At 43.7% G+C, this 21,693-nt stretch overlaps 1 protein-coding gene and 1 long non-coding RNA gene across 6 annotated transcripts in view; both read left to right on the top strand.

Moving 5' to 3' along the window:
- The window catches only part of RALGAPA2 (Ral GTPase activating protein catalytic subunit alpha 2), a 329,216-nt gene that overhangs the window by 280,911 nt on the left and 26,612 nt on the right, over positions 1–21,693 (top strand). The window lies entirely within an intron of this gene.
- On the top strand, positions 7,327–8,931 carry LOC121012551 (uncharacterized). Its single transcript, XR_005782166.1, has 2 exons — positions 7,327–8,546; positions 8,776–8,931. It is a non-coding gene; the product is annotated as an uncharacterized LOC121012551 (long non-coding RNA).

The raw sequence follows: 21,693 nt of genomic DNA, 5'->3' as shown, positions 1-21,693 counted from the left end.
CCCATTACTCACTTACTGTTGTGGTACTTGTACACAGCTTCTCTGCCAGCCCCCAGTTCCTTCTTCCTTTGTGTTAGGAACTGTATCAGAAGAGGGAATAGGTAAATATCACCTCTGAGCTAGGAAGGATCTGCCCTGTTGTTTGGTGTTGTGCAAGTGGTATTTACAGACTGAGGTGTCTTCAGAAAACTCATGCAAACCCACCTGTTGAAGGTCTGGAATTGGTTTGGTCGGACAGGGAGGCATTGGGGATTTTAGTAGTCCTGAGCCTCCTTCGTGGGGTGGTTTGAAGGGTTCAGAAAGCACTGCAGGCTGGAGGCCATCTAGCTCCCTGGCGAGCAAGTGGCCTGTGGCCTGAGGCCTGAGAAGTAAGGAGAGACGTACCCATAAGCGGGGCTGTAGCCCAGGCCAAGTCAGGGAACTTATGCAGCCACATGGAATTTCCACTTTTGTAGGTCAAGAACCAGCCATTTTGCATGATTCAACCTAATACATAAGTCACTCCATTTTCAGACTCCAACAGCTACAATACAGTATTTCTCGAGTTGTTTGCTTAAACAGAATTTGGAACAATAAATCTCCAAAAACTTTCACTAATCCTGCCCACAGACTTCATCTTGATTCTCGTCCATGTGCGTTCGATCCAGAGCAGTCCCTGGAAAGGGGAAAGCAACGCAGCCCCTGACCGTGGAGAGCTCTGCAGACCCATCCTAGCATCAGGGCCCCTTGTCCCCTAAGGAAGAGACAGAACCCCCTAATCGCACCACACTGGGATTCTGGCAGCCCCTCAACAGCTCCACCATCCACCTGTCTCCCTCTTTGCTGAAAATGGTGCCATGCCACACCTCTCCTGCTGCGCACCCCCCCCCCCCCCCCCCGCCCTCCTCGCCAGAGGAGAGCCTGCTCAGCCCTTTACGGCAATGGCCTTTACAGCAAGGTCCCCTCGATTCCCTGCTCTTCTCCCTCATATATAATTTAGTGAGCTTACGTTTGATTGAAGAGTTTATTCTTTACTATCCTTTCCCTGTGGCTCTGCATTATCTGCGTCAGTGTATGTTTTCCTCCCTAAAAGAGGAAGCCATTGAAAGCAGGGCTCTTGTCCATCCCCTTTGTCATGCCTCCCAGCAATGCCTGCTTGGGAATGACATTGCAGGCTTACCCCTGCCTCTCCGTCATGGAATTCAGTTCCATTTTCTTGCACGTTTCATCTCTCCCCCTCACCACTTCCCATGGCTGTTTCCTTTGTCTGGGGTGGAGTTGACTGCCGGCAGCCTCCAACAGCAATAACAGCTTCTGTATTCAGTGGCATCAGCACTCAGGTTGCCGGGCCTCTTGCCAAGAAATGGGGCTGCAGTGTCCACTGCTCCCGGGTATTGGGTGGGCCCTCTTGCACCTCAAGTGTTGAGATGGATTGAATTCTGTAAGTGTAGATGAAGACCAGATTCTACACCAGAGCCATCCCTCCATGATGTCTTATCTAATACAGGGCACAGGGTAAGAATAGCATGAAGAGGAACTTGTGGAATTATTCCTTGGGAGTTCACTTGGAATGGCTTTCCCTAAGAAGGAATGTAAATGCAGTACTCCAGCCACATAAGATGACACACTGCTTTAAAATAAGTGCATCCCATCAAGGAGATGGCCTTCCCCTGCCTGGTCTTCACTTCAGAGCATTCAGCCTAAAACATCTCTGTAACCTTATGTCGGGATGTCTGAGACTTGCTCACAGCAACTTCTGGCTACAACTGAAACTCAGAACTCAGAGGGGGCTAAAAGCATCTCCACTTGTGTGGACGTGCTTTTACTCTTTCCCATCTACTCTGGCTTTGAACTTTCTCATTTAAAAGCCAGAGTAGACTGTCCTAACCCTCAGTGAGAGGAGCTGCTGGCACTTGTTGTGAATCCACATGCAAGGCCACTGTGCAGGGATAAGAGGAGCTTTTGTCTGAGGGAGGCTAACCACATTACTAAAATTTGCCTTCCTTTTTGCTTTCATTTTGCTTATATACACTTCATTCCTGACCGCCTGACTAACTAAGTTACTAAAGCTTGGTTCTTCAGGAGTTTTTTTGAGACACCAAGTCATGGAGAACACCCCCTCCCCTTCCCCCGCCCAGTACATCACCGTTTTTTTTCTTCTTCCCACCGTACATATTCTCCAACTGCAGGCCATGTCTGACAAGCTGCGGTCAAAATGGAGTCCATTTTTTTGCATAAAAACATAAAACTTTTACGTACATTTTTATAGGTGTACTTCTCTTTACTATAGGCAATGCACATTATGGAATATTTCATTTCTTATTTGATCTACAGTCTGTTCTGAAAAGTTTCAGAATTCCATCAGCATTGACTGCATTGCATTTCTAAACTATTTTTGCACTTACCTGTTACACTTCGAAACAGACGTTCCAGTCCTGTTTCTTTGTGAACGTTGTCTTTGTTATCAAGGAGACATACAGACTGCGTAACTCCTTAGATGACTTCGTCTCTGTAGTCCTTTGGGTGCATAAGTCCAACTAGGTTTAAGTGAGAACACATTAATTATGAAATTAATTGGTAAGACCTTGCTTTAAATGGGCCGAGTGGGTTTGTTCATGAATATTTACAGTTGCCAGCCTCATCTAAGAAGTATTTCAACCGTTGTAAGATAAGTCAGACCATTGGTGGTACATCTTGTATAGAAATGTATTTATTGCGTGTTAAAATTGAATTTCTATTTATTACTTACATCATAGGACTTGTTCCTGATTTCTCAGACTAACAGCCTCTAGAGGTGGTATCCCATGCACAGCCCCAGCTTCTCCCAACCCCCAGCCCTCCTGGCTGAGTTTAGGTGTCTCTCCTAATTCCTTCCACCTCTTTCAAATTATTCTGTGGGAAGAATGCAGGCTCACTGTCCCTTGCTCGCTCTCTCTCTCTCCTCCATCTGGCTCAGGGCAAATTATTAGTTTGAGCTATGAAGTTGCCAATGTTGGCCTAATCTTTAACTTCTCAAAGACTCACTTTCTTCAGCTTTAAAGTGAAAATAGGCAATACCTTCTTCATAGGATTTCCTGAGAATTTTCCACATAATCTTGACACACGATTGGCACAGAACAAGATTAATAATTATGTTCGTGAATGGACAAATGGATGGACAGGAATGTCTGTCTTCCTGGCATAAAGGGAAAACAGCCAAATGGATTGTCACTAAGAGTGGATGGTGTTTTCTTAAAATACAGGCTCTTTAGCATGAGCAGAATCCACTTAGGAGATGCTGGGGGCACAGCAACAGGCCAGATGTGGGTCTCCAGACAGCTGGGGTGGAGGTTCTGGCCATGCCGTGCCAGAGAGGCCCTGGCAGAGAGCAGCTGCTTTTCATAGGGCAACTCCGGGATGGGCAATTTGAGGAATTCGTGCATTTAACAATGATAATGATCCTCCCTGGCAGAAACAGGAGGCCAGCTAACAACAACAACAACAAAAGACAAAACAAAACACCCAGGGACAAGGCTATTTGGAGAGAGAACAGAGTTTGTTCTTTCAAAATAAGCCATTCTAAGTAAATAAAGAATTCTTTGCTTTCCCATGTACATGTAATGTGACGGAGTCTATTTTTCACAATGGTGAATTAGTGTATTTAGTCTCCCCATAATCATTAATTTTACATAACTGTTTTCTAAGGAAATGCAGTGACCTTTATTTTTAATTCTCTCCTAGTCAAGGGAATTTTACAGCATTACTAAGTGATAAAAAGTCCAAGTATGTGCCTTTAATTTGTCCTTCAAAAAGTTCAAAGGGAAAAGCTCTTTCAGTGGCTTCTTGCTCACCTTTAATAAGATTAGCATTGTCACAAAGCTTGGGGGAACCACCACTTGGTAACTTTTGACCTTCCCCCAGTTTTTGTCCCCTGGCATCTCCTGGCTTATGACACCAGGCAGCTAATTATAATCACCCAACGAGAGCCCTGCCACTCACTCATGGATAGATTCAGTGAGACAATCACATTCTCGGACCATCCCTGTAGAAAATGACCCAGGCATCTTATTGTCTAGTGGTCAGATCATCAAGGGGAAAAAGTGGTTTCCTCTCATGGTGACTTCTGACAGTGACAAGTGATCCTGACCCTCGTGTAACAATGTTTCCTTTTTTCCAGCCCTGAGAGTTTTTCTCATCCAGTGCTTTTTCCAAAAGATACATGATTTCAGTGACTTAAATATAACTTGTTATTAGTTACAAGGTAGCCCATTTATATCTCTTACTAAATCTGTACAAGCAACATTAGTAGATATCCTTCATTAAAGGTATCCTTCACTTGAACTGCACGTGGAGGGAAGACCCAGGACACAGTCCTATTCCAGAAACTACTGCCATACCCAGAGAAGAGCACGTGTTCTGTGTACATGGCATTATGACGTGGAGGCACACTCACTTTGAGAATCTCAGAAATGAAGATGCTTAAAATTGTTTTGCATCTTTCCTGTCCCCCCTCTTAAGAAGACTTTTAGAGTAATCGTTGCCGGTTTGCAAATATTCTTGCAAATTCAGTAAAACACTTAAAAATTATAAAATGTGGTGCATGATGTTTAGTTTTCCCTGCGCCATCCCTTAGGCCTGACTGCTTCTGAATGTCCTCTGCCTGTCTGGCTTTCTTGCCCCATGCCCTGCTCTTTTTCTCACCCAGAGGCAGCCCTAGGGCTGTGTCAGGGGCTTTCTGTGCAGACCCCTGTACTGTGTCACCCCACTTTCCCCTCAACCTGTGTGCTGGCTGCCAGATCCACCTCCCTACATCGTCACTCAGGCTTCCCTCTTTGGGGGCCACCACACCTCCTACCAGTCACTTCTAGACTTCCCTCAGTCTTATTTCCAAGGAGCCCTGTGTTCTGTATTTCTATAATACAGTCTTCTTGGGAACTGCCCCAGCCCAGCCCGCACCCCCCCCCCCCCCCTCCTCCTCCCTCATTCTTTCCCTGCATATACAGACTCCACCCAAGTCTCAGAGCCTTGCTGTAGGGAGGATCCACCCCACAAAGCATCCCAATTACCCACCAAGGGCACAGCTGACTCCCTGCCCGCAACACCTGGATTTATATGTACCACCTAGAACCCTGGGAAGTGTGTCCTGCATGTCAGTCATGCTGCACCTGTGGCGAGCTGGGAAAAGACAGGGACCATGCATTAGATGTCTTTTATTATCTCCATACACTCAAAAAGTAATTATCCCTGATTGAAAGGTAGACTTTCTTTAAAACATTCTCTCATTTGCACACCGTCCTTGAGCCCGAGGGTCCAAGTCAAATACATACCGGGACAGGGGATCCCTAGTGACATGCATAGATGATGTCCCATGAAAGCAAGGGGACCCCATCTCTACTATCAGCATGTGGGCGTGGGGAAGTCTGGAAAGTAAAAGCAATGGAGAAATACAAAGGGAATTTGTAAAGTGACATTTCTAAATAGTCATGGGGAGTGAGCAAGAACAGTCAGAAACTTGATGAGAGTCAGAATCCACTGTAGGTGGCACTCAAGTTTCCATAATTTAAAATGACCGCCATCCTAGTTTCTGGTCCTCCTATTTCACTGTCTAGATGAGAAGAACATTTCCCTTGAAATGGTTCCTACTGTTGGAAGAAGCAATTTCAGGCCAAGGGACAAGGAGATGCCTTAGCCCTAATCAAGGCACATGGCTCTGGGCCAGATGTCTGACCACCACACGGGCTACTGACCAGTCAGCTCCAATGCCATCCTTCCTTCTGTCCTCTGCTCTCCAGGGCTGCCCACCACAGACCTCTCCCTTGCCAACTGCTCTTCATTTCCACTGATGGGTGCTCTGGTCATGAGCAGCACTCCACCTGGCCCCGGGGTTCAGCACCCATATGGCGTCATTCCCCTCACTGCAACATGGCCCTGCAGGGCAGCCCTTAACCCCCTTTCCCAGATGAGGACCTGGGGTTCTGAGAGGCATGCTTCTTGCCTAGGGCCATGTGGCCCCAAACACAGGGTTGGCTTAGACCACGCTGTCCCTCACAACACATAGAGTATCATACTTGTGTCTCTTGTCCCTCTTTTGCTCAGAGTCATGGCAAAGACAATTTTACCCTCTTCAGTGGTTTTTAATGACACTGAATAGCACGTAATTAAAAAATAAGGATTTGTCAGAAGCTTTATTACCCTTAAAAGATAACAGCTGAAGAATAACAATCCATTCTTATTGCCTCTCAGGGTTTTGATTGTGGAGCAAAAGCCAAATGGATCTTACATGAAAAGCTGCGTTATTTGCCAGTGTTGAAGCATACTGCAACTTCAAAATACCTATCTGTTGACACCAAATGCTCTCATTGAAAATGTCATTCAAAATAACTAATTAATAAAACTTTAGAATTACATACTGATTATTTTATAGATGTGACTAGAAATAAGCTTAGTAAGGTCAATTTTGCCTAAATGGGCTCATTTAAACTTCCCAATCCCTGATATATAAATGAAAGAATTGGATTAATATAGTTTGTTATTCTACATTCTGGTTTCTAATGTCAATCATATAAATAATAATTCAGCTTAGTAGTCACCATTTATGCCAGCTTAGCTATAAAAATTACCAATTTATTGTGTGCTACTCAATAACTACTCAATAGGTTCTGGAGGGAGAGAGGAGGATGTAATTTGTCTATTTTCACCGTCCTTGTCAGCAAATAACAGTATTTGGGAATTAGCATGACTATTGCAAACTCTTAACTAAAATAATATTCAAATTAAACTGAGGCAGCATAAGACAGTAGAAGGGGCCAGCACTGGAAACAAATTGGCCTGGGCTTGAGTTCAAACCCTGCTCAACACTAGCTGGGTGGCCTCAGGAAGAATCATTTCCGTTCCGTTTCTGCTTCAGCATCTATGGTTTGAGATTTCCAAGACCATCCTGTGGGTTTATGGCTACGAAAGGGAGAGCAGCAGTGTGCCAACACTGAGTAAGTTGTTCTTATTTATTTCGTAAGGATTGTCTTTTATTCTAGGTGAGGTACTGCCCCACTAGAACTCAGGCTGATTATAATGTAAACTCAGAACCATAATGTGTTTTAGAACCCCCCCCCCAAAATACTATAACACTTACTGTGATGGTTGAGTATTTTATGTTATAGAAGCCAAGACCCAAAAGAGAATTGAGGAGCAAGAAAATAGTTTTTCTATTTTTACATTTGAAGGGAAAATAATGGATCTGTCATAGGAAGCATTAATTAAATATCAGCTGGATGGATGAATGGATGGATGGATGGAAGGATGGATGGGTGGAAGGAAGGGAGGGAGGGAGGAAGGAAGGAAGGAAGGAAGGAAGGAAGGAAGGAAGAAAGAAAGGAAGGAAGGAAGGAAGGATGGATGAGTAGCAGGCTAAAGAATTGGGAAAAGAGGAACCTGGGCCCTCTGGTATGGATAGGCTACCTCATAGGGCTCATACTGCCCTCCTGATCTGGGGACCTGCAATACAGTTCTGCTTCACATTTGAATTGTGAAGAACATTTCCAACTCTCTTTAAATAAAATACAAAGTCACTCCAAAGAACATTTTCCTCATCTGGGCCATGTCTCACGCCATTAATGTAAAACTGCTGATTTAATGGAGCTGTTTTTGATCTATTAAGAAAAGACACACCTAATTTAATTTCGCTATTTTTCCAAGAATAAGTGTCTTAATTTGCAGAAGGATTTGATTATAATTTTAAGTAATATTGCAGTTGTACTTTTAGTCATGAAGATGATATTGAGTGCCTTTATGGGGCTCAAATGTGGAAAGTCCCAGAGAATTGTATGAGTTGGGAATTTTATCTTTAACAACATTCAGGGCCATTTCTGTTTGTAATGTGACAAATATTTTTTAGAATGAACAGGATCTCTGATAGGGAATTTTGCATTAAAAAAAAAAGAAAGAAAGAAAGAAAAGCAGGCAGTTTTCCCTTCAAGTGTGAAGTGGAATAATCCCAGAATATAAAAACATGTAAAACTGAGATACAGACACCCATCACTTTTATCTGTACATTTTCTTTTTAAAACATGTGTTATCATGAGAGAATTTCTAATACTGATCTTTGTTCCCACTGGGTCAGCTTTGTTTCTTCATTTCCTTCTGAATTACTCTGAAAAAATGGAAAATTTCTAGATACTCCAATGTACCTACTGAAATATATTATAGATATTGAATGTGTTATCCAAATGTTAGACTCAAATGGGATTGAATTTCCATTCTGCACCTGATGACATATATTCTCCAATTATGAGAGAAAACAAACAAACAAAAATTTCCTTCTTCCCTCTGTCAGTCTACCCGGAGCCAGATTTAGCCATATCTCATGGAGAAAATTGCTTTCCTATAACTGACAACCTGTAGGGTCATTGGTGTGACCCTGTCTGGTGTCAGGTTGAAAGCCATGGGAGATACCACAGCAGGTGAATGGGAACAACACCAGCAGTATGAGGGACACACATGGTCACCCCACAGTGGCCACTGCCAGATACAGGGTGCCAGGCCCTGGGAGGATGGGGACGCCAGCATATGGGTGAGCCTGCCAGGGTTGGGAGGTAATTTTTTTTTTTTTTCAACGTTTATTTTTTATTTTTGGGACAGAGAGAGACAGAGCATGAACGGGGGAGGGGCAGAGAGAGAGGGAGACACAGAATCAGAAACAGGCTCCAGGCTCCGAGCCATCAGCCCAGAGCCTGACGCGGGGCTCGAACTCACGGACCGCGAGATCGTGACCTGGCTGAAGTCGGACGCTTAACCGACTGCGCCACCCAGGCGCCCCGGGAGGTAATTTTAATGAAGGAATGAGTGACAGATAGAAAGAGGCATCTGCATTGCCAAGTGCAAGGACGGCCCAACCTGGGGTACTCTTGCTGCAGAAGTCTTACCCTGCAGACAGGGGAATTGCACCGGTGGGATTTAGTAAAAAAAAAAAAAAAAAAAGTCACCCTGCCCCTGCCCTAACCCACAGGAATTTCTCTCACTGACATGTTATGGCTAGAAATACTTACTTGAGATCCAAGCATTGCAATTGATCAAATTGGCAGGAGGAAAAATCTCTTGAGACAGACTGAATTTTCTTTCTTCTGAAGTTGTTGGATAATAGCGTCTGAATTGCGGGTGCCTGGGTGGCTCAGTCGGTTGAGCGTCCGACTTCAGCTCAGGTCATGATATCACAGTCTGTGAGTTCGAGCCCCGCGTCAGGCTCTGTGCTGACAGCTCAGAGCCTGCAGCCTGCTTCAGATTCTGTGGCTCCCTCTCTCTCTGCCCCTCCCCTGCTCATGCTCTGTCTCTCTCTGTCTCAAAAATAAATAAAAACGTTTAAAAAAAAAGAATAAAAAAAACAGTGTCTGAATTGTAGGGGGTCTTCCCTTTCTTCCTTCAGGAATGGAAGGTCTTCCATTTCTTCCTTCAGGTTTTCATACAAGCACCAGTGAGGGCACGGAGCCATGCCTTCTATTAGTTGTGGCCACACTAGGCTTTTCTCTTGGAGGGGGGGACCACAGCCGAGAGTGGAGGCTCCAAAGTCAGGCTGCTGGGGTGTCTGTTCGGGACCCTGGCATCTACCATGTGAGGGGCCTGGAGCAGAGTACCTCTGTGCTCTTCACTTCGGCTTCCTTCCCTAATGAGAAGAGCAATAGAACAAATCATAGTTGCCAGGACGAGATATGATACAGCCCGTAACATGCCTAGCATGGTGCTTGGCCCATGGAAATCCCACGGCCATTTTAGTTGGTATCACTATCTCAGTATAACCTGTGGTTGATGCCACTTTGGTGGAGGTGCCCCTGGCCTGGGGTAGCTTCCACTCAGGATGCAGTTTGAATCATGTGCCACAGACAGACGCCTCACCCAGACGGCTGTCAGGATGGGGCTGTTGTAATAGGGCATGCTGCACCCTGTGTGTCTCCGAGAGTATGCAGCCACTGTGCCTGACCCCCACACTGGACTTTTCCTGAGACCTCTGCTGCGTTCCTCATAGGGAGTTTCCCTTCCTCCCCAGTAAGCAGGAGTGTGCCTCGCACACACACAACCACCTTGCAGGGTCCTCGGCCCAGTGGAAACAGGTTGTTTCTCCTACCACTTTCATCTACACCGGTGCAGCCACCTCTCCTAGTCCACACTAGCAGCTAGATCTTCATCCAGGCAAACAGTTTTTAACAGAAATGAAATGAGAGTCATTCCATCAGCCCCTGGGAATTTTTGTGACCAATCTCGAAAGCAAAACATAAAAATTTCCCACTACATTATTTAACTTTTATATACATTCTAATCATTGCTTGTTTAACCTGACTGTGACCCAATTGCTGGGACAGATGTAAAAGGACTAAAAGGTGCTTTTTGCCTTCCAGCTGCTCAGAACCCCTTCCCCAGTCACGACGTTAATGAAACTAGTGTTGTTTGTGTTCCTTTGACCACTTGGGGTTCGCTCAGGTGGGTCTGGCCAAGCCTACTGTTGGAGCTGCACCCACACACGTCCCCACCTGGTGCCACCTGGCGTGACGGCTCAACTCTCACATCTACTTTGTGTAGCTTCTGCCTAAGTGAACCATTTACATCACACGCTGTCTTTAATTGCCAGAAACCAGTCACTTTAATATTAAGTGGCAAACATAGTTTTGCTACTTCTGATTACGGAGGAGCTTTGTATTATTAGAATTCCCCCAAATTTCCAGCTAGGTTTTGATAATTGTGACAGTATTTCTTTTTAAACTGATAAGTCTGTGGGTGGATTGGGTTTCAAGTGCTGGTCAGCAGCAATAGTTATCCCTCAGGTGTGCTGTGATGCCCTATTTTACCCAGTAAAGCAGAGTCTACACAGGCCAGGGGAGGCCACTTGGCACCCTTCACACGAGCTGCTTTTTGGTTTCTAGGTTGCTTGCCTTTGGTAACCCCCTAAATTTTCTTGGAGTTTCTCCTTGTCATTTGATCATTGGTACTAAGATGAGTATCTTCCTGGAAAATAAGATGCCATTAAGCCATTGTAATGATTTTACGGAAGTATAGAAATGCTCCTTGTTTTCAGATATATTTGTGTTTGTTTTTAAATGCTCAAAAGAGGGAAAAAAAACAAACATAGCTCAAACTTGTAAACATCCTCAAAAGGAGTATTGAAAAATCAAGAAAATCTGTAGAGAGCTTAGTGCAAATACTTTGGGCCAGAAAAGGTACTTCTGCCATGCCCAAGCCCTGTCCTACTTCATCTGGTCCCCGTGGGTTGTTGATGGGCATACAGAGAGCATATTTCAAGAGAACGATAACCAGAATATCTGCCACAGAAGATTATTTTTATCCTTGTTGATTGATTTGGTTCTCTTATTATCATATATCATCATGAATCTGTTTTATTTTTAGAATCAACCTAGATATAAACTAATCTGTAGGTCACATGGAATGCGCCTTTGCCTCCAAAGCGAGAATGGTTGAAGCATAAATATTGGATGATTCAGTTCAAATTACATTCACTAAATAATACCTGTAACGTATTCATAATAACTTTCCTCTTTCGGTTGGCGGTGATAAAGTTAGAGCTTAAAACTCCATGTTTACTGCTATCTTAATCGTCTGCCCTTTTTATACCTTGCCACACAGAGGACTCCAGACATTTAGAGATGGTTCTGCATTTGTAATTGTTTTACATTTAGCTGTGAGTTTTACATGGATGTTGAATGCCAGCAGAATGTCAGCGGTAGCCATTTTCTCTAGCCAAGGCTGAGAGTACATTTTTTTTAGCCCCTCACCTGCCATATGTTTAGAGTGAATGAAAATCTGTGAAAGAGAAACAGTTCAAGCAACATTGACTCCCTTCCTCCCAGAAACCAAGTTATTGGCATAAGCATGGCAGACCCCTCGGGCTCTCTGTTGTTCACATTGGTCCGTCACTTCTTGGGTCATGTTCATCAGTGAAGCAGCCTGTGGAATCCCTGCTCGCTCACTTGACGGCATGTTCTCTAGACGTTAAACAGGCTGAATGATGGGTTTTCTCATCGCTGATGTTTTACTGTCATGGGCTTCTTTCTTTCGTGGTGACTTACAGAAGGTGAGGTGTACCCGCGGCACCAGAGATGGAAGTATGAAATGCGGTCATTAGGGGTGTGCTCCTCAACAAATCAGTCCCCTAAGAAGAACTGATCTGAACAGAGATCAAATCCATTGCACTCTTGGAGTGTCCCGAGATCCTAAGAGGGAGACCCATTTGTTCCCTGTGCCAGAGGGACAGGGGAGTATGGGAGAAGATCTCCAAAAGTCTGTAATCTAATAGCCTGAAGCAAACCTATTTCTATCACATTTCCACTTAGTGTTATCATTTCCTTGGAATTATTCTTAAACCTGGTCATATGGCTATTTTCTTCTTTCTTAGCAGAAGTGGACTGCTTTCCTTTCAAGGAGTGTATCATTAGTGTTTGAAACCTAATCTTATACTTCCATGTGTTTAATTTCCTTTTCCCGAAAATCCATTTTATTTGGTTACATTGTTCAGTAAAGTCATCCTTTTTATCCGTTACCAGGCTGTGACATTTACTTTGAATGATTCATTTATTTGGGATCTTAAACCGTCCTAGAATTTAAATTTGCATTATATTGAAAGACAAACAGAATCTCTGTAAAAAATGATGTATGGCTTTAGGCTGTATCTGGCATCTGTTCCTATCTTGATGATTATGGAATTTCATCCATTTATTTAGGATTATTGAGTGCCAACCCAGCCCACCTATGGATTTTCCTCTGGGTGGCAGATACCAGGGAAGATGTGAAGGATATAGAAGTCCATCGGAGCAGAGTTTCCTCCTTCCAGAAATGCCCCTCCCAAGGTTCTGTGATGTGGCTCAGAACCTTCTTCATCCCTCCCCAGTCCCTCCTCCATCTTCCTTTCCTGCGAAAGTACTTCTGCCCCTGCTGCAGAAGTGGGAAGGTAGGAGTTCCCAGCGGTGCATGCTCTCCTTTTCTCCTCTACGGCAGTCTCCAGACCCATGACTCATTGCTTCCTGTCTGCAGCCCAGGCCTCTCTGCCAGGACACATTTGTCATCTCCCCAGTATTTCTCCCCTGACATCCCTTCGGACCCTTCAGACTCGACAGTTCCCCTTGTCACTTGAGCCTTGAACCCCTAAGTTTTGTCCTGCCTTTTCCCTCTCTCACCAAGAGTGAGCAGCCCTACAGCCTGAAGCCTCCTCTCCCTTCCCTCCAACCCTGCTTTCTTGAGGCCCATGTCACATCTTTCTCCCTGACTAGCTCCTCTTCCTCCAGTCTCTCTCCCTTCTAGGCCCTTCCAACATGTGCCCTCCCCTGCCATTATCTCTCAAGTACTGGCCATATCTTGCTGTTCATCTCCTTAAAAGCCTCCAGTGATCCCCAGATGCTAGAGACTATTGTTGCCCCTCCTGCCGTGACAGACCCTTGGCAGGCTGACCTATACCACTCTCCGTCCATGGGTACTTACATAGTCTCTGGGTCCATTCAGTCCACAGGGTACTTACCACCTCACAGGTTGGGTGTCTGTCCTCCCAGATAAGTTGTGAATGCTGTAATCTTTCTCACCTTGCTTCCTCCAGCTCCTAGAACAGTCCCTGGCACATGGTCTGCTCCTCTGCAGGCATCTTCCATGAATAAATGATCCAGCAACAGTGCCCGGGGGGCTCTGTTCTCTGCCAGGCCACCTCTCCACCTGTTCCGGAGTGTGCTCAGTGAGGACCTTTGCATTAGAAGACCCTCCCCACAGTGTGTAGTGTGTACCACGCATACCATAGGCATTTGTGGGGACAGTTTTTCATTGAGATATAATTCGCATACCATAAAACTCCCCCTTTTAAATTGTGTACTACAGTGGGTTTTACTATATTTACCAGATTGTGCAACCATTAGCATCATCCAATTCCAGAATGTTTTCATCATCCCCAAAAGAAACCCTGTATCCACTCTGCCCGCAGTCCCTGGCAAGCTCTAATTTCTTTTCTGACTCTGGATTTTCTTTTTCTGGACATTTCTATAAATGGAGTCACACAATATGAGGCCTTTTGTATCTACCTTCTCCCACTTAGCAGTGTTTTCAAGGGTCATCTGTGTTGTAGCTGGTTCAATATTTCATTCCTTTTTATGGCTGAATAATATTCCACTGTATGGAGAGACTACATTTGGTTTATCCATTCAGTTTATGGACATTCGGGTTGTTTTCACTTGTTGCCTATTACAGAGAATGCTGCTGTGAACACTTGTGGACAGGCTTTTGTGTGAACGTACATTTTTAGTTCTCATGGGTGTAGACCTCAGATTTCCTGGGTCACGCGTCTGACTCCTGAGGGGCTGATGGCCACACTGTTTTCCACAGCAGCCGTGCCATTCCACATCCCACCAGCAGAGTGCGACAATTCCAGGTTCTCAACACCCTCGCCAACAGTGTCATCCTTGTCCCTTTGGATGATAACCATCTTAGTAGGGTTAAAGGAGTACCTCAGTGGTTTTTATTTCCGTTTCCCTAGTGGCTAATGATGTTGAGCATTTTTTATATGTTTGTTGGCCATGCATTTGTCTTTTTTGAAGAAATGTCTATTCAAATCATTTGACCATTTTTTTAATTGAATTGTCATGTTATTATTGAAATACAAGAGTTTACATATTCTAGGTATGAGACCCTTATTAGGTAACTGATTTGCAAATATTTTCCCTCATTCTGTGGGTTGTCTCTTCACTTTTTTTTTTTCCAGTCTCTTCACTTTGTTGATACATTTTCCTATTTTTTGTCTTTGGTTGCTTGTGCTTTTGCTGTCATATCCGAGACCAGTGAGCATTTTAAAGCTTTATCCTTTGACTGCTGTTTGCCTAAGAAATGAAAAGGTGTTATCACTATCCTCTGCATCCTCTCCTCCTAAAGCTTCTGGTGGTGGGACTGATGGAAGAAATCATCTCATTAATTTCCTCGTTTCGTAAATTATTCTTAGCTGTCCCTTCTCCGAGCTCAGACTCTTTGCAACTGTTGATGCATCTTTTTACTAGGTTTAAAGTATATCTATAGATATATTTAAAACATTTGATTCAGGGTAACATTCCTCAGTCCACAGCTGTTTTAAATAGTCTCCTTTTCACCAGATTTCTGTGAGCACAGTATCTGTCCTTGTGTGAGGAATGTGCCCACCATCTTGTCCATAACACTTTGTTCTCCGCTTCATCCTGGAGGGCTGCTTCCACCTCTGCCTGTGCTCCATTTCCTCTTCCCTGCAAGTCAGGCACATCATCCAACCAGACACCTTCTCTTCAAGACCATTCTCAGAAGTTATGGTCATTTCAAATCTGCAGGTAGCCATCGTACCATTTCCACTTGCTTAACATATATATATCCTGGAAATAGGCAGAGAACAAGTACTGTACAAGCCCAGGGGTTAATCATATAGATGCAAGCCAGCATTGACCTCTTCAAAACGTGAGGGCGTGCTGGACTTTCCTTAGTGGTGGCAGACCTTCTCAGGGTGATCTAGAAACCTAAGTGAGGCCACACTGCTCCCTTGCCTCAAACCATTCAGACCTCCTGTCACCCAGACCCAGCCAGTCTTTCAAATGTACCTCCTGCCCCTCTTGCCACCCTGGGGTGGGTACCAATCTCCTTTCACGTCCTGAAACTCCTTGGGGCTCCTTCCAACTCATGCCTCTCTGCACCTGTAATGCTCTCACAGCTGCTTGCCTCCACCCCCTCTTGATTAGCCCCTTTCTGGCCACTGCTTCAGAGGCTTCCCTGCCCTTTCTGTCCTCGCTCTCTACCTGGCACTGACGTAAGGACAGCTCCCCTTACTCTGTGCACCTGTCTCTGCTGGAATGTGGGCCTGCTGAGGGTAGGGGCAGCCCCTGTCCTGTTTCCCAGTTATGTGCCCATCACCAAGCACTGGTGGGCACTCAGCACATATTTCTTGCACGGATAAGCATTTGAGTGAATGTGGACTTGCTTTCTGAAAATGGCAGAGTCCCTTGAAATCAAGTGTACTGAGCAGAGTAGGATGCTGAATAGAAATCATGCACACAGGCCTGTGTATGTATGTAGTGTGTTCACCATTCTCTAGTTCAGCCCATTTTGTCATTCTTAGTGTGAGGTAATTCTAGCAAAAGTATCTTTGTAGGAAGACATATTTTCTCCTGGAGCAATATTCCCCCACCCCAGGGATGGCATTTGTATCCACAGCTTTTCACACCTTTCTGGAAATTTTGAGCTCTCATATTTTGGTCTGTTTCTGGAACTAAGGCCTTAAGAATAGCACTGCCTCTTTTCTGCTTTTTCTGTGTCTGAATCAGATGGACCTATCATTGTTATCTCTAACTATATTTTTTGTATCTGCCTTTGGTTTTGTTTTTAATGTTTATTTATTTTTAAGAGAGAGAGAGAAAGAGAGAGAGAGAGAATGCAAGCGGGGAGGAGCAGAGACAGAGAGAGAAAGAGGGACACACAGAATCTGAAGCAGCTCTAGGCTCTCAGCTGTCAGCACAGAGCCTGATGCGAGACTCGAATTCATGAACCATGAAATCATGACCTGAGCTGAAGTCAGACACTTAAGCAACTGAGCCACCCAGGTGCCCCACTGCCATTGGTTTAAAGAAGCTCATTCTGTCCTTACAATAGGTGAGAAAAGATCCCTTTGATTAGTACTATATTCCATTCTCACCAGATTGCCTATTTATATTATGAGATATTTTACACATACTAGAAAATAGCTAACATTTACATAAGTTCTAAAGAATAATAAAACATGCCCCTGTACTGGCCCCCCATGTGTACTGACCAATATATTTGACCTTTCCCTATGCAGCCTCTTCCCCCACCCCAGATATAATCTGGGTGATAGTTTCACTGCATATGTGTGTATTCCTAAAGCAGTATGTTTTACTTTGCCTGTTTTTTAAATTTATGTAGAGGGTCACCTGGGTGGCTCAGTTGGTTAAGCTTCTGACTCTTGATCTCAGCTCAGGTCGTGATCTCACAGTTTGTGAGTTTGAGCCCCATGTCGGGCTCTGTACTGGTGGCACAGGACCTGCTTGGGATTCTGTCTCTCCTTCTCTCTGCACCCCCCCACTTCTGTTTTCATTCTCTCTCTCTCAAAATAAATAAATAAACTTTAAAAAAATAAATAAAAATAATGGCATGAGAACAGACACTCAGATCATTGGAACAGAATAGAGAACCCAGAAATGGACCCACAAATGTATGGCTAACTAATCTTTGACAAAGCAGGAAAGAATATCCAATGGAATAAAGGCAGTCTCTTCAGCAAGTGGTGCTGGGAAAACTGGACAGCGACATGCAGAAGAATGAACCTGGACCACTTTCTTACATCATACACAAAAATAAACTCAAAATGGATGAAAGACATCAATGGAAGACAGGAAGCCATCAAAATCCTTGAGGAGAAAGCAGGCAAAAATCTCTTTGATGTTGGCCGCAGCAACTTCTTACTCAACACATCTCCAAAGGCAAGGGAAACAACTGCAAAAATGAACTATGGGGACCTCATCAAAATAAAAAGCTTCTGCACAGCAAAGGAAACAATCAGCAAAACTAAAAGGCAACCGATGGAATGGGAGAAGATATTCACAAATGACATATCAGATAAAGGGTTAGTATCAAAATCTATAAAGAACTTCTCAAACTCAACACCCAAAAAACAAATAATCCAGAGAAGAAATGGGCAAAAGACATGAATAGACATTTCTCCAAAGAAGACATCCACATGGCCAACTGACACATGAGAAAATGCTCAACATCACTCATCAGCAGGGAAATACAAATCAAAACCACAATGAGATACCACCTCACACCTGTCAGAATGGCTAACATTAACAACTCGGGCAACAACAGATGTTGGTGAGGATGTGGAGAAAGAGGATCTCTTTTGCGTTGTTGGTGGGAATGCAAGCTGGTACAGCCACTCTGGAAAACAGTATGGAGGTTCCTCAAAAAACTAATAGAACTACCCTATGACCCAGCAATTGCACTACTAGGCATTTATCCAAAGGATACAGGTATGCTGTTTCGAAGGGACACATGCACCCCCATGTTTATAGCAGCACTATCAACAATAGCCAAGGTATGGAAAGAGCCCAAATGTCCATCAATAGATTAATGGATAAAGAAGATGTGATATATATGTGTGTGTGTGTGTGTGTGTGTGTGTGTGTGTGTGTGTGTATGTATATATATATACACATACATATATGTATATTATATGTATATTATATGTATTATATGTATATTATACATATATGTATATTACTCAGCAATCAGAAAGAATGAAATCTTGTGATTTGCAACTACATGGATGGAACTGGAGGGTATTATGCTAAGTGAAATTAGTCAGAGAAAGACAAATATCATATGACTTCACTCATATGAGGACTTTAAGAGACAAAACAGATGAACATAAGGGAAGGGAAACAAAAACAATATAAAAACAGGGAGGGGGACAAAACAAAAGAGACTTAAAAATATGGAGAATGAACTGAGAGTTGCTAGAGGGGTTGTGGGAGGGAGGATGGGCTAAATGGGTAAGGTGCATTAAGGAATCTACTGAAATCATTATTGCACTATATGCTAACTAATTTGGATGTAAATTTAAAAAAAAATAAAAAATAAAACAAGTTAAAATAAAAAATAAAATTAAAAATAAATATAAATGTATGTAGATAGAATTGCACTTTACATGTTCTTCAGTGAGTTACTTTTCCATTAACATTGTTTTTTAAGTTTCATCCATACTAATCCACACACCTGTGGTTTATTTTCACTGCTGTATAATATTCTACTATGTGACTACATCTATCAGTAGAACTTAAAAATAGTTTCTCTCTCTTTTTTGACTTTGCCACTGTCTATAGAATATTATAAACATTGTTACATGTGGGATTGCTGGCCCACAAATCTGCACATCTGCTGTTTCTTGGATAATGTGAAATTGCCTTCCTGAGAAGTTAAGCCAATTATCTCCTACCAGTAGGCTCTGAGAATTCCTCTGCCTATCCTCTCTGACATTTGGCATTATTAGATTTTTTTGTTTTGCCAGTCTGGTATATATAAAATGATATCTCATTGTGGCTGTAATAATCCCTGATTATTAGTGATGTTAAGCACCTTAATATCCATTCATAGTTTATGTTCTGGAAATGCTTGTGTATTTTGCCCATTTTAACCTTTTTTTTATTTTTTTAATGTTTATTTATTTTTGAGAGAGACAGAAACAGAATGAGAGTGGGTTCAGGGCAGAGAGAGAGGGAGACACAGAATCCGAAACAGGCTCCAGGCTCTGAGCTGTCAGCACAGAGCCCGACGCGGGGCTAGAACTCACAAACTGCAAGATCATAACCTGAGCTTAAGTCATATTCTCAACCGACTGAGACACCCAGGTGCCCCTGCCCATTTTTTCTAATATATTTGATTAGATTTGATTCTTTTACTGATTTCTGGGAGTTCTTTACATGTTCTGGACATTTACCCTTTGTCAGTTGTGTGTGTTGTAGATGACTTCTCCCACTTTGTACCTTGTCACTTTTTATGGTATTGTGGTAAATAGTAGTTTTTAATTTGAATACGCCCAGATGTACCAGGCTTCCCCCTTATGGTTCATGTTTTTGTTTCTTATTTAATGAATCACTCCAAATCCCAAGGTCATAAAGAATTTGCCCTATACTTTTCTTCTGGAAGTTTTGTATCACTTATGTTTTTATCTATGCAGATTTTTACTTCAAACTGAAAACTCCCTAATCTCTCTTTATAAACTGCCTTTGCTTGAAATATGTCTAGCAGTGTCATAACCCAGAGCAATGGGCACAAATCCTAGGCATTCAATACATATTGCATAAAGCACCTATAAGCTAAGTAGTATGAGTGATGTAAGGATGAACCTGACCCATACAGTATAATACGGTATACTCATAAGGAGTATAATGGGCTAAGTCGTGGGTGCCAGAAAGATATGCCTAATCCCAGAACCTGTGAATGTTAACTTATTCCAAGAAGGGTCTTTACAACTCAGTGAAGGATCTTGACATGAGAAGATCATCCTGGATTATCCAGGTGAGCCCTAAATCTAATAACAAGTGTCTTTATAAGAGACACACGAAGAGGAGGAGGCAGTATAGCCAAGGAGGCAGGGATGGGAGTGATCAGTCACATAGAGCCTCTGCAGGAAGTAAGGCCCTGCTGACACCTTGACTTTGAACTTCTGGCCTCCGAGAAGTGTGAGAGAACAAACTTCTGTTGTTTTAAGCCCGCCCCCCGCCCCCTGCCCCCTGCCAACCAGTTTGTGGTCATTTACAGCAGCCACAGGAAACAAATGCAAGGATATTTAAGATGAGATGGTCCTACATGGTAACTACAGTCAGGGCTTCTCTTTATTCCACTGTCACACCCTCAAGGGATGGATGGAGCAAGCAATGGTGGCAAACTTTGCAAGTGCCACGACTTCTCAGAGGCACATGGGGTTGTCCAGAGCCTCCCAGGCAGTGCTGAAACTTGGCTTCCCTCCCCTCATAGACCACTGCCATGGGAAATGGAGTCTACAGAGTCACAAGTGCGACCAGCTCTGGGTGGGCTTGTGTCATCGATGAGGGGCTGCATGAGTTAAGGAAAACCAAGGATAGGTAGGAAAACTGCTGCAGGACACACAGATACAACATCAGAAGGCTCCTCCAGGGCTGTTTTGTCAGGCTGGGCCTAGTGGCCACTCCTGGGAAATTTAGGGAAGGTCTTTCCTTAAAAGAAAAAAAAATAGGGGCACCTGGGTGGCTCAGTTGGTTAAGTATCCGACTTTGACTCAGGTCATGATCTCGTAGTTTGTGAGTTTGAGCCCCACATCTGGCTCTGCTGACAGCTCAGAGCCTGGAACCTGCTTCGGATTCTGTGTCTCCCTCTCTCTCTGCACTCCCCCCCCAGTCATGCTCTGTCTCTCTCAAAAAAGTAAATAAAATTTAAAAAAAATTTAAGGAATAAATAAATAAAGCAGAGAAAAGGGTGAAAATCCTAAACAGCAGTCAGCAAACACATAGCATGATTAAGTAAAAAGAAATGAAAATGAGGTAATTGTTATTTTTCTGAATTTATAACGTCAGCATAGTCTGTGGGTGTCGATGCAGCTTAAGCCTATGGACTCAGGTTGATTTTCACGCCCATATAGATTTAAGTCAGTAGTTTAGCTCCCAACCTTGCACAAAACCCCAAACTTAATCCTGTGTACTTTAGAAATCAAGCTGAAAGCAGTAAAAGTTAGAAGACCTCGGTTCTGGTCCCAACTGTACCACTGAGTAACTGTGACTCTGGAAAATCACTTGAACCCTTCGCATTCCACTTGCTGATCAGTAATGTGGAAGCCATGACACTCACCCCAGCTCACGAGGGTCTAGCATAAAGGAGGCTTGCTTGTCCTAGAGACACAGAGGTTCCTCCAGCTTATCCACTATGTTCTTTCTGGGAGATGAACCCCTAAGCCCATATTAAGTGGGGGGAAGGAGCAGGCAGTCCACATCTCGCATGTTTCTATTGTGCTCTGGAACCTGGGTCGTGTTGAGGCTTCAATATGTGATTCCATCTGGTCCTCTGGGCAACCCCATGAGCAGATGTCAGTGTCCTCGCTTTATACATCAGGCAACCGAGGCTGGGGTTATTGGAACAGCTTGTCCTGGGTCCCCCCATGGTAGCAGGGAGAAAGCTGGAACTCAAACCTAAGCCCCTCTTGTCTCC

This window comes from Herpailurus yagouaroundi, unplaced genomic scaffold (assembly GCF_014898765.1).
Source record: "Herpailurus yagouaroundi ecotype Mexico unplaced genomic scaffold, PumYag 196, whole genome shotgun sequence".
NCBI lineage: Eukaryota > Metazoa > Chordata > Mammalia > Carnivora > Felidae > Herpailurus > Herpailurus yagouaroundi.
Note: the sequence above shows the minus strand (reverse complement) of the source record. Positions and strands in the feature narration are given on the sequence as shown.